Source organism: Tachyglossus aculeatus, chromosome 17 (genome assembly GCF_015852505.1).
Source record: "Tachyglossus aculeatus isolate mTacAcu1 chromosome 17, mTacAcu1.pri, whole genome shotgun sequence".
NCBI lineage: Eukaryota > Metazoa > Chordata > Mammalia > Monotremata > Tachyglossidae > Tachyglossus > Tachyglossus aculeatus.
In genome coordinates this window covers 39937179-39950100 of record NC_052082.1, presented here as the reverse complement: position 1 = coordinate 39950100, position 12922 = coordinate 39937179, and the positions used below count along the sequence as shown (strand labels likewise).

Here is a 12922-nt window from a genome sequence, read left to right as displayed (position 1 = left end):
TTACCACATTGATCTAAGCACTTATCCTATCCACCTTGACTCATCAGCCTCCTTGCTGGCCTCCTTGCATCCTGTCCCCATAAAGTCCATGCTTCACTCTGCTGCCCTGATCATTTTTCTAAACAAAGACTTTCAGTCCATCTTTCCCCATTCTTCAAGAAACTCCAGTAGTTGCCCATTCATCTCTGCATCAGTCACCTTAGTATTAGCTTTAAGGTACTCAATCCCTTGCCTCTTCTGATCTTATCTCGCCGATTTTCTAGTAGAGCCCAGCATACTCACTCAGCTCCTCTAACTCCAACCAACTCATCGTACCTCAGTTTCATCCATTTATCTGTGGACCTCTTGCCTATGTCCTGTTTCTGACCTAGAATTCCCTCCCCCTTTATATCTGAGAAGCAACGTGGCTCAGTGGAAAGAGCCCAGGCTTTGTTTTGTTTTGTTGTCTGTCTCCCCCTTCTAGACTGTGAGCCCGCTGTTGGGTAGGGACCGTCTCTATATGTTGCCAACTTGTACTTCCCAAGCGCTTAGTACAGTGCTCTGCACAAAGTAAGCACTCAATAAATATGATTGAATGAATGAATGAATGGAGTCAGAGGTCATGGGTTCAAATTCCTGCTCTGCCAATTGTCAGCTGTGTGACTTTGGGCAAGTCACTTAACTTCTCTGTGCCTCAGTTACCTCAACTGTAAAATGGGGATTAAGACTGTGAGCCCCCCATGGGACAACCTGATCACCTTGTAACCTCGCCAGCGCTTAGAACAGTGCTTTGCACATAGTAAGCACTTAATAAATGCCATCATCATCATCATATCTGACAGACCTTCACCCTCCCCACCTTCAAAGCACACCTCCTCTAAAAGCACACCTCCTCCAAGACGCCTTCCCTGACTAAGCCCTCATTTCCCCTATACTCTCTGTGTCAGCCTAGAACTTGGATTTGTACCTTTTATTCACCCCTCTCCACCACCACATTACATATGCACATATTTGCAATTTATTTCAATGTCTGTCTCTGTCTCCAGATTGTGAGCTCCTTCTGGGCAGGGAACATGTCTACCATCTCTGTTTTATTATATTCTCCAAGAGTTTGGTACATACAGTGCTCTGAAGACAGTAATCACTCAATAAATATTATTGATTGAGTGATTAATGGAGAACAGAAAGTTTAGAGGAGAAAAAGGTCAATCCTTCAACATTTCAATGGAAGTCATCACTGTCACTGAGAAGCAGGATGGCCTAGTGGGAAGAGCACAGGTGTGAGATTCAGAAGACCTGGGCTCTAAACTCTAATCCCATCTATGCCACTTGCCTGCTGTGTGACTTTGTGCAAGTCGTTTAATTCTCTGGGCCTCAGTTTCTCCCCCCACCACGTTGGGTTATGGGAAAAGGACTGTGTCCTATATGATTATCATGTATCTACCCCAGTGCTTATTACAATTCTTGGCACCTAGTAAGTGCTTACCAGGTACTATCATTATTATTATCTTCCAAATGTCTTGTTGTCCCTATCAGTTATCATTGATCTTAGTGAACTATTAGTCTGACCTAAAAATTATTTTTAAGTTTAATATTTTTGCTGATGTAACTATTGCCACAAAAATACAAATTGTCAACTCTTTGGTGTTTCCAGTGACAATATATGGATCTGAAAGCTGGACAGTGAAAAAAACAGGAAAGAAAGAACATCGATTCTTTTGAAATGTGTTGTTGGAGAAGACTTTTGCGAATACCATGGACTGCCCGAAAGACAAACAAATGGATTTTAGAGTGGTCTTTGGAAAGCCAAATGATTTGACTTAAATTAGCATATTTTGGACACATAATCAGGAGGACTAATTCTCTGGAGAAGACACTAATGCTAGGAAAAGTCCAGAGAAAACATGGGAGGCAGACCAGCAGCTAGATGGATAAAAACCATAACAACAATAATGGAAGAACCGTTAGAAAGGTTGTGGATTATGGCAGAGGACAGGACATTCTGGAGAAAGTATATCCATGAAGTCACTATGAATTGGAAATGACTCGATGGCACTTAATAATATTTTGTGTCTGTACTGACTGTTTTTCAAATATTGTTTTTCAAAAAGCTCCTGTGTACATAAGACCCTCAAAAATTATCGGCTATTTTACAAACACTAGTGAGATCTTCCTTGTGTTTCAGTTACCTTTGAATGTTTAGGAGGGGGGATTCTAAATTGGCCTTTGAAGTGAAACTACAGAATTTTCCTTAATTACTGATGTCCCCACTGAGCATTTACAGGGGAAAATACTTCTGAAAAATAATGACATTTGATGAACTTTAAAGAATATCTAAAGTGAATAGGTCAGAAAAAACCCTGTGCAGCACCCTAACAGCGATATGTTGCCAAATCGTACTTTCCAAGCGCTTAGTACAGTGCTCTGCACACAGTAAGCACTCAGTAAACACCATTCATTCATTCATTCAATCGAATTTATTGAGTGCTTACTGTGTGCAGAGCACTGTACTAAGCTCTTGGGAAGTACAAGTTGGCAATATATAGAGACGGTCCCTACCCAACAGTGGGCTCACAGTCTAGAAGGAGGAGACAGAGAACAAAACAAAACATATTAACAAAATAAAATAAATAGAATAAATATGTACAAATAAAATAGAGTAATAAATATGCACAAACATATATACATATATACAGCTGCTGTGGGGAGGGGAAGGAGGTAAGGCGGAGGGGATGGTGAGGGGGAGGAGGCTGCCACTGAGCCACGCTGCTTCTCTGAAGTCCAGTGTTTGTAAAGTGTTTGGCATGTAGTAAGTTCTTACAAATGCCATAGTTATTAGCAGCGTGGCTTAGGAAAAAGAGCATGGGCTTGGGAGTCAGAGGACACGGGTTCTAATTCCGGCTCCACCACTTGTCTGCTGTGTGACCTTGGGCAAGCCACTTCACTTCTTGGTGCCTCAGTTACCTCATCTTTAAAAAATGGGGGTTAAGACTGTGTTCCCTAAGTGGGACAACCTGATTACTTTGTATGTATCCCAACGCTTAGAACAGTGCTTGGTATATAGTAAGCGCTTACCAAATACCATTTTTATCATTATTATTATTATTACTTTTCCAGCAGAAACTCATAGAAATATAGACCTATCCAATTTCAATACTACTGATGGATGGAAAATCAGTGAAAGTCAAGCCAGGAGAGGCCTGTGAGGAAAGGGGCCAGAAAATTTTGAGATTCTAGAGAAGTAGTTTGGGGATGCAAATGAAGATACTGGGGCCCAGAGGAGACAAATGGCTTGCCCAGGATCACATAGCAGGCAAGTGTACACCAAATCTTTTTCCTTATACTCTCCAAGCATTTAGTACATACGGTTTTCTGAAGATAGTAAATACCCAATAAATATGATTGAGTGATTTAAGGAGGACAGCTCCTTCTCCTTTCTGCATAAACTCATCACTTGGATCTATATCATCATCATCATCATCATCATCAATCGTATTTATTGAGCGCTTACTATGTGCAGAGCACTGTACTAAGCGCTTGGGAAGTACAAATTGGCAACATATAGAGACAGTCCCTACCCAACAGTGGGCTCACAGTCTAAAAGAGGGAGACAGAGAACAAAACCAAACATAATAACAAAATAAAATAAATAGAATAGATATGTACAAATAAAATAAATAAATAAATAAATAGAGTAAAAAATATGTACAAACATATATACATATATACAGGTGCTGTGGGGAAGGGAAGGAGGTAAGATGGGGGGGATGGAGAGGGGGACGAGGGGGAGAGGAAGGAAGGGGCTCAGTCTGGGAAGGCCTCCTGGAGGAGGTGAGCTCTCAGCAGGGCCTTGAAGGGAGGAAGAGAGCTAGCTTGGCGGATGGGCAGAGGGAGGGCATTCCAGGCCCGGGGGATGACGTGGGCCGGGGGTCGACGGCGGGACAGGTGAGAGCGAGGTATGGTGAGGAGATCAGCGGTGGAGGAGTGGAGGGTGCGGACTGGGCTGTAGAAGGAGAGAAGGGAGTTGAGGTAGGAGGGGGCGAGGTGATGGAGAGCCTTGAAGCCCAGGGTGAGGAGTTTCTGCCTGATGCGCAGATTGATTGGTAGCCACTGGAGATTTTTGAGGAGGGGAGTGATATGCCCAGAGCGTTTCTGGACAAAGATAATCCAGGCAGCAGCATGAAGTATGGATTGAAGTGGAGAGAGACACGAGGATGGGAGATCAGAGAGAAGGCTGATGCAGTAGTCCAGACGGGATAGGATGAGAGCTTGAATGAGCAGGGTAGCGGTTGGGATGGAGAGGAAAGGGCAGATCTTGACAATGTTGTGGAGCTGAGACCGGCAGGTTTTGGTCATGGCTTGGATGTGAGGGGTGAATGAGAGAGCGGAGTCGAGGATGACACTAAGTTTGCGGGCTTGTGAGACGGGAAGGATGGTAGTGCCGTCAACAGAGATGGGAAAGTCAGGGAAAGGGCAAGGTTTGGGAGGGAAGACAAGGAGTTCAGTCTTCGACATGTTGAGCTTTAGGTGGCGGGCAGACATCCAAATGGAGATGTCCTGAAGGCAGGAGGAGATGCGAGCCTGGAGAGAGGGGGAGAGAGCAGGGGTAGAGATGTAGATCTGGGTGTCATCAGCATAGAGATGATAGTTGAAGCCGTGGGAGCGAATGAGGTCACCAAGGGAGTGTGTGTAGATCGAGAACAGAAGGGGACCAAGCACTGAACCTTGGGGAACCCCCACAGTGAGAGAATGGGAGGGGGAGGAGGAGCCTGCAAAAGAGACTGAGAAAGAATGACCGGAGAGGTAAGAGGAGAACCAGGAGAGGACGGAGTCTGTGAAGCCAAGGTCAGATAGCGTGTTGAGAAGAAGGGGGTGGTCCACAGTGTCAAAGGCAGCTGAGAGATCGAGGAGGATTAGGACAGAGTAGGAGCCGTTGGATTTGGCAAGCAGGAGGTCATTGGTGACCTTTGAGAGGGCAGTTTCCGTGGAATGTAGGGGATGGAAGCCAGACTGGAGGTGGTCGAGGAGAGAGTTGTTATTGAGGAATTCTAGGCAGCGAGTGTAGACAACTCGTTCAAGGATTTTGGAAAGGAATGGCAGGAGGGATATGGGACGATAACTAGAAGGTGTGGTGGGGTCAAGAGAGGGTATTTTTAGGATGGGAGAGACATGGGCATGTTTGAAGGCAGAGGGGAAGGAACCAGTGGAGAGTGAGTGGTTGAAGATGGAAGTTAAGGAGGGGAGAAATGATGGAGCGAGAGATTTCATGAGATGAGAGGGAATGGGGTCAGAAGCACAGGTGGCCGGAGTAGCACTTGAGAGGAGGGAGGAGAGCTCCTCTGAGGACACTGCTGGGAAGGATGGGAGAGTAGCAGAGAGTGTTGAGAGCCGGGGGGATGGAGAAAGGGGGGGAAGAGACTTTGGGGCGGTCGGACCTGATGGATTTAATTTTGTTAATGAAGTAGGAGGCCAGATCGTTGGGGGTGAGGGAAGGAGGAGGGGGAGGAACCGGGGGCCTGAGAAGGGAGTTGAGTGTACGGAAGAGCTGGCGGGGGTGATGGGCATGGGTGTCAACAAGGGAGGAGAAATAGTTTTGTCTGGCAGAAGAGAGGGCTGAGTTAAGGCAGGAAAGGATAAACTTGAAGTGAACGAGGTTGGCATTGTGTTTAGACTTTCGCCAGCAGCGTTCGGCAGCTCGAGCATAAGAGTGAAGGAGGCGGACAGTGGCAATGATCCAGGACTGTGGGTTAGTGGTACGAGAGCGGTGAAGGGAAAGGGGAGCGAGTGAGTCTAGCTGAGTAGAAAGGGTAGAGTTGAGAGCAGTAATCTGATCATCAAGACTGGGTAGAGAGGAGAGGGCGGCGAGGTGGGGTGTGAGGCGCTCCGAAAGATGGGTGGGGTCTAGAGAGCGGAGATATCTGTGAGGGAGTAATACGGATTTACAGGGGAAAGGAGTGTGAGTGAGGAGGCAGGTGAGAAGATTATGATCAGAGAGAGGGATTTCAGAGTTGGTGAGGGTGGACACAGTGCAGCGGTAGGAGATGATGAGGTCGAGGGTATGACCAAGTTGGTGAGTGGGTGAGGTGGGGTGGAGGAAGAGTTTGGCAGCATCAAGGAGAGATAGAAGGCGGGCGGCAGAGGAGTCATTAGGGATATCCATGTGGATATTGAAGTCTCCGAGGATCAGAGTGGGCATGGAGAAGGAGCGCTTGGTATTCATGCCATCCTCAACCTCACAGCACTTATGGCATATCCACGGTGCATTTATTCATATTAAATTCTGATCTTTCCCTATAGACTGTACGCTGGCTGTGGTCAGGAAACATGCCTCATTCTGCTCTTGCACATAGTAATCTCTCAAAACACATCGTTGATTGATTGATTGACTTTGACATACCAGTCAACTGGGATCTGATAAGTGCTTGCATCAGCGTGGTAACAGTTTGGATGGAGAGGAAAGGACAGTGGCAAATTGAATAGGTGGTCACAGATTGAATATGAGGGTCGAATGAGTCAAGGGTAATCCAAAGGTTACAAGCTTGTGAGACAGGGAGGGTAGTAGTTATGTCTACAGTGATGGGAAGGCAGAACATGGCTGGGAATATGAGGAATTTTGTTTTGGACATGTTAAGTTTGAGGTATCAGAGGTGCATCCAAACTGAGATGTCCTGAAGGTAGCAGGACATATGAAACTGCGGAGAAAGAGAAAGAGAAAGGTCAAGAGCTGGAGATGTAAATTTGGGAATCATCCATATAGAGATGGCAGTTAAGCTGGGAGAGTGGATGAGTGTTCCAAGGGAGTGGTTGTAGATGGAGCGTAGAAGCCAACCCATAACTGAATCTTGGGGTATTCCCCCATTACAGAGAAGCGAAGAGGAGCCTACAAAAAAGACTGAGAAGGAACAGCCAGAGAGACAGGAGAGGAACCATCTCTCAGACAGCATCCCTGATGCCAAAGTTAGATCATCTTTTCAGGAGAAGGTGGTAGCCCACTGTGTTGAAAGGCAGCAGAGAGGTCAAGGAGGATTAGGATGGAGTAGAGGTCATAGGATCTGGCAAGACGTAGAACATTTGTTACCTTAGAGAGGACAGTTTCCATGGAGTGAAGGAGGAAGATTGGAGGGGGTCAAGGAAAGGAGAGGAAGTGGAGGCAATGTCTGTAAACAATTTGTTCATTGTGTTTGGAGAGAACTGGTAGGGGAGAGATTGGGGTGATAACTAGTGAGAGTGGGGGGGCAAGGGAGGTTTTTTTAGGATAGGAGATGCATGAGCATGTTTGATATTAATATAAATGAATAAATTGCAGGTATGTACATAAGTGTTGTGGGGCTCGGAGTGGGGATGAATAAAGGGAGCAAGTCAAGGCAATGCAGAAAAGAGTGGGAGAAGAGGAAAGGAGGGCTTAGTCAGAGAAGGCCTCTTGGAGGAGGTGTGTCTTCAATAAGGCTTTGAAGGTGAGGGGAGAGTAACTGTCTGTCGGATATTCATTCAATCATATTTATTGAGCGCTTTATGTGTACTGTACTAAGCACTTGGGAGAGTACAGTATAACAATAAGCAGACATATTCCCTGCCCATAAAGAGCTTACAGTCTAGAGGGAAGGGAGGGCATTCCAGGCCAGAGGGAGGATATGGGCAAGAAGTCGGCGGTGAGATAGACGAGATCAATTTACAGTGAGAAGGTTAGCATTAGGGGAGTGAAGTGTGTGGACTGGGCTGTAGTAGGAGAGTAGTAAGGTGATGTAGAAGGGAGCAAGGTGATTTTGTCTTTTAAAACTAATGGTAAGGAGTTTCTGTTTGATATGGAGGTGGATGAGCAACCACCCAGGTTTCTTGAGGAGTGGGCAAATATGTTCTAAATATTTTTATAGAAAAATGATCCGGGCAGCCAAGTGAAATATGAGCTGGAGAGAGAAGAGACAGGAGGCAGAGGGGTAAGCAAGGAGGCTGATTGGGTAATCCAGAAGGGACAGGATAAGTGAGGGAATTAATGGGGTAATTAAAGGGGCAGTTCGGGTGGCCCCTTTCAGGGTCGCATCTGGAGAGTTTCCAGTACTCTACGAGTCTCGGCTGCAGGACGGAGAGTCAAGCAGAAGCATACCCATTCCAATCCTAGCATGGGCAGTGGCAAGCGAGTGGAAGACAATCTGCTACAAGTCAAAACTCACTCTCCCATCGGCCAGGGAGAGAGTCAAGGGCCGAAACTCAAGTTTACTGCGTGGAAGGAGGAAGTGGTCAACGACTACCGGATTTTAACCAAGAAAACTCTATGGATCCACTACCAGAATGATTGTAGATGGAAGTCAATTGTTCTGGGAGAGTTGTGTCCATGGCGCCACTATGGGTCGGAGATGACTCGACAGCGTAAGATGAAACAAGCTTGGATGGAGAGGAAAGGGCAGGTTTTAGCTACACTGAGAATAAGGGAAGTAGTGGAAAGAGCGTGGGCTTGGGAGTCAGAGGTCATGGGTTCTAATCCCGGCTCCGCCACTCATCAGCTCTGTGACTTTGGACAAGTCACTTAACTTCTCTGTGCCTCAGTTCCCTCATCTGTAAAATGAGGATTAAGACTGTGAGCCCCACGAGGGACAACCTTGAGTACCTTGTATCCCCCTGGTGCTTAGAACAGTGCTTAGCACATAGTAAGCACTTAACAAATACCAACATTATTATTATTATTACTATTATTAGTGGGGCAGAGGTGAATACTAAAGTGGAGAAGCAGCATGGCTTAGTGGAAAGAGCATGAGCCTGGGTTCTAATCTGGCTCTTAAATTTATCTGCTTTGTGACCTTGGGCAAGGAACTTAACTTCTCTAGGCCTCAGTCACCTCATCTATAAAATGGGGATTAAGACTGTGAGCACCTGGTGAGACCTAGAATAAGTCCAACCTGCTTACCTTGCATCTACCCCAGAGCTTAGAACAGTTAGTCATATTTACTGAGTGCTCACTCTGTGCAGGGCACTCTGCTAAATGACAGTGAGAGTACAATATAACAATATTGCAGACATGTTCGCTGCCCACAGCAAGTTTACAGACTAGAGAACAAAGCCTAGCATATAATAAAGACTTTAGCAAATACCATTTAAAAAAAGTGCTTGAGGGATAAATAGTGTGAGAATCACCATAGCCTCGTGGAAAGGACACAGGTCTGGGAATCAGAGGTCATGGGTTCGAATCCCAGCTCTGTCAAATGCTTGCTGTATGACCCTAAGCAAATCACTTAATTTCTCCAATTTCCTCAACTGTAAAATGGAAATTCTATACCTGTTCTCATTCCTGCCAATGCAGAGGGGAAAATGGATTGGGGAAATCTAGAGAGAAATAAATAGAGAAGCAACATGGCCTAAAGGAAAGTGCATGGGTCTGGAGATCAGGATCTGGGTTCAATCCCACTCTTCCACTTGTCTGCTGAGTGACCTTGGGCAAGTCACTTAACTTCTCTATGCCTCAGTTTCCTCATCTATAAAATGGGGACTAAATGCCACTGGTCCAACATGATTTTCTTGTATCTACCCTAGTGCTTAGTACAGTTCTTGGCACATAGTAAGTCCTTAACAAATAGTGTTATTGTTATTATTATCATTATCATTATTATAAAGGGCTTAGTTTAGAACGGTCTCTTGGAAAAGATGTGATTTCCAACCCCACAAATACATAAAGGCAAATAGCATTAATGGTCTCTTATTCAAGTAAAAAGAACAACACTCTCACACATGTAAACACAGACTTACATGTGCATATGCAAACATATATCATATTGTAGGTATTGGCCAATTCCTGTGCTGTGCCCATAGTTGTTGTTCAGTCAATGCTCCTGAAAATAAGGAATATAACTTTCTGAATGCAGAGACATAAACAGGGAGAGAAAGAGAAATCAAAAGGATTCTGTCAGTCATTCTGAAGTTCAGCTTATCACTGCTCTTGAAAAACCACACAGGAAATCTATTTACATTATATTCACTGTACAAAGTGAACTTTGCAATGATAATGATCAACCATGTAGAAGAGGTGCATGTTGCTTTCACATCTCTAATAAGATCCAACATTTATTTTGGTGTCTGCATTATTCATGCACCCACAAACACACATGCACTCAGAGGGTGTGTCCCTTTCCCTTCCCCAGCAGGGAGCTGGAAGCAAAAGAGGACACTTCCTTCCTGAGGTCAGGGGCTGCATAAGAGTCAGTCAGTCATACGATCATATTTATTGAAGGCTTACTGTGTACTAAGCGCTTCGGAGAATACAACAGACACATTCCCTGCCAACAGTGAGCTTACAGTCTAGAGGCGGGGAAAGACACTAATAGCTACCATCAGGTTCCACCTTTCGCCATTTGTGTCAAAAAGGGAATTGCCAGCTTCGGTAGTAGTGTGTGTCCTTTCCCCTTCTCCGTTAGGGAGCTGGAAACAAAAGAGGTCACCTCCTTCCTGAAGTCAGCGTCCACCGGGGTCCAGCTTTTGACCTTGATGTCAAATATCAATTTGATAGTAACAGCATGCATACTGTGATGTATCAGTATTGTATTTTGCATCTTGTACTAGTCTGGGAAAAGCCCTCAAAGCTGAAGAAGGGAAAAATTGTTCTTTAGCTCTAATTAAAGCCACTTCTTCAAGAGCCTGTAGCACATCTCTTTCATTCACAGACCCCCTGATGTCTCTGTTCAAATGATTAAACCCCAGGGCAGGGTGCCTGCAGCTATTTTTTATAAACTGTTAAGACCCAAGATGTAACAGCAAAAGAAACCTACTTTTCAGTGACACATCATGGCTGTTAACAATAGAAAAACAATAGCTGCAGCCCTCCAAACTGAACTGTTATTTCCTGTCATTTTCTATACTGTTAGTGGTTTTCAAGTAGTAATTGGTTCCATCTTAGTGGGGGCCACCACAACATGTTTTGTGGTTGTGTCTTAATGAAGTGAAACCAAGAATAAGTGGCTTGAAGTTCAAGGTTCCAGGGCAAACAACAACTTTACAAAATACACAATTGGAAATGTCTTTCTGGGCGTTAATTATTCTGAGTGTTTCATTACGAGGAGGATGGGGCCACATGGAAACTTCATCACCATACTTGACAATTGAGTGTACCTGAAAGGAGAGGTCCAGTGTAAACTTAGATACATCAAATTAAAAAAAAAAAACCACCTTCTTAGACTGATAGTTCATGAACAATTACCCTGAAAATAATCAACCTAGGAAACCAGAATACATGATGACCCAACTAAGTATAAATTTGATGGGGATTGCATACATTAATGCAGCTTCTTCCTGCAAAGTTCATGACCACAGCAGCAGCAGGCTTGGTATGAGTAACTCTGGGCTGCCGTAGGCTGGAACCAGACAAGAAGTTGACAAATTGCTCTTACCTGCAAACCTCAGAGCGAGGGCCTTTTCTGTAGTAAAGCAGTGTGACCTTGACCAAGGGACTTCACTCCTTCTCAACTTGAGTCTGGCAGTTAAGTCAAAGTCATTAGAATGGGCCAGATTCAACCCTTGGCTGCTCAAACGGAGAACTCTGGGCTGAGGAATGGTTGAGGATTCCATTATTTGTACAAACTAGCTGACAGATTTGAAAACCATGGATCTGAGCCTGGAAGGAAGGACAGATCTTTCTTCACTTGTCCTAGGGAAATTCCCCTTTTTTTAAAAATAGGATTTGTTAAGTGCTTACTATGTTCTAGACACGGTATTGAGAGAGTTACAAGCTAATAAGGTTGGACATAGTCCTTGTCCCACTTGGGGTTCACATTCTTAATTCCTATTTTACAGATGAGGGAACCAAGACATAGGAAAGTTAAGTGACTTGTCCCAAGTTACACAGCAAATAAGTGGCAGATCTGGGATTAGAACCCAAGTCTTCCAACTCCCATGATCTTTCCACTAGGCCATGATGCATCACAAATACTATTACTACTATTATATGGAAACCAATCTATACATTCCTGTCCTGATTAATTCAAAATCAATTAGTGGTGTTTTTTGAGTGCTAACCATGTGCAAAGTACCCTACTAAGCACTTGGGAAATTAAAGTACAACAGAAATGGTAGGTAAGTTCCCTGCCCACAGTATAGACAAACATTAAAATAGGTTAGGGGTAGGGGAAACAGTAGAGTATAGGGATACTTACGTAAGTAAATACATAACAACCCTTGTTCACTTCCGTACTTCAAAACTATCCTCAGCCTCCATGCACATGTGTATTCGGTGCTCGATGTGGGCAGGGAAAATGTCTACCAACTCTGTTGTGTCAAATTCCCCCAAGTTCCTAATAATAATAATAATTTTGGTATTTGTTAAGCACTTACTATGTGCCAAGCACTGTTCTTAGTAGAGTGCTCTGCAGTCTGTAAGTGCTCAATAAATACCATTGATTATGTATCATTCCCAGATTTATAATAATAATGATAATAATAACGGTATGTGTTAAGCACTGATTACGTGCCAGGCACTGTACTAAGTGCTGGGGTGGATGCAAGCTAATCAGGTTGGACACAGTCCCTGTCCCACATAAGGCTCACAGTCTCAATCCCCATTTTACAGATGAGGTAACTGAGGCACAGAGAAGTGGAGTGACTTGCATAAGGTCACACAGCAGTCAAGTGGCAGAGCTGGGATTAGAACCCAGGTCCTTCTGACACCCAGGCCCGTGCCGCGCTGCTTCCCATATATCCCATATATTCTAGACTCTGAGCCCGTTGTTGGATAGAGACCATCTCTATGTGTTTCCGATTTGTACTTCCCAAGCGCTTAGTACAGTGCACTGCACACAGGAAGCGCTCAATAAATACGATTGAATGAATATGCATGTATTCTCTAATTTGTTCCGCAGTTTTTCTCCTGACACGATTGAAATACTTTGTACTTTGTCCTTATTCTTCCTCCGGCTTTCACTCTCCATATATCATTTTTGTCTGACTCACCCATCAGATTGTACTTTCC

General features: G+C 44.5%; 1 non-coding gene across 1 annotated transcript; it reads left to right on the top strand.

The window, feature by feature from the left end:
• Positions 1-7999: 7999 nt before the first annotated feature.
• Positions 8000-8137, top strand: LOC119939847. Its single transcript, XR_005454809.1, has one exon. It is a non-coding gene; the product is annotated as a small nucleolar RNA SNORA7 (small nucleolar RNA).
• Positions 8138-12922: the final 4785 nt, after the last annotated feature.